Here is a 998-nt window from a genome sequence, read left to right on the forward strand (position 1 = left end):
TATGGTTCTATAGGTGCGGATTTCAGTTCGAAGGGCCCTAATAGAACGCTCTATTTCAGAATCGAAAGGTACTAATTCAGGAGATCTGGAACGACACCCTAGCATACACTAATACTTTTCTGATCAGTTAAGTACAATCAAGCATGCATTAAAAAGAAAAACACATAAAATCCTAGTATGTCCCTAAAATCACTAGACAGCTCCTAACTGGTTTGAAGAGGGCACCTAAGCCTCCAATCCGGTCTAATGAACTGAGTTGACCAGGTAAGCTCCCAGGTAAGTGGGGGGTCACGATGCGTTGCAAAGGTCCCGCTTAAAAACCACTTGCCTCGAACAGATGAACTGTCTCCCTTGGACAAAGCTTGCCTAGACATCAACTGAGCCACAGAGCGAAATTGGTGCAACTTTCGGTGATCTTCATCCTATTGAGCTCGAATGTCCCTAGGGGCCAACGTCTAATTGATTTTAGTCAAAGTGATAGCTATGTGAAAATTGATTCACCTAATTTGGGCAAGAATCTGGTGATGAAATCCAGTTCTTATCTTGTTGGGGTGATTGCCCTTACTATGTGCAAATTAATTGGTGTATGTGTATCAAGCATGCATTCACACTTTTACTGAAATTAAAATCAAACAATCACCACAAAAGTAAAACAAATTGAATGGAAAAGTAAAACAATCACCAAAGTAAAGAAAGAGAAATAAGTTGTGTAAGAAAAGAGAAATAAGTTGTAAAACAAATTGAAAATTATAATGGGAAAAGCATATACATTTAAGGGGGAGCAATTTGTAACAATAAAATGATCAAATCTAAAATTTCTATTGAATTTCAGAATTTGGCACATAGAATTTCAGAATTTGGCACATACCCTTCACACCTCGATACATAATCTGAAACTCATGCATTATCTCAAATTTTTGAAGTTTCATCTTTAATGAAATATAAAAGAAAGGGGAGCAATTCAAAAAGTCAAATTGGAAAATATTTGGATAAATAGG

This window comes from Phoenix dactylifera, unplaced genomic scaffold (assembly GCF_009389715.1).
Source record: "Phoenix dactylifera cultivar Barhee BC4 unplaced genomic scaffold, palm_55x_up_171113_PBpolish2nd_filt_p 000753F, whole genome shotgun sequence".
Lineage (NCBI taxonomy): Eukaryota > Viridiplantae > Streptophyta > Magnoliopsida > Arecales > Arecaceae > Phoenix > Phoenix dactylifera.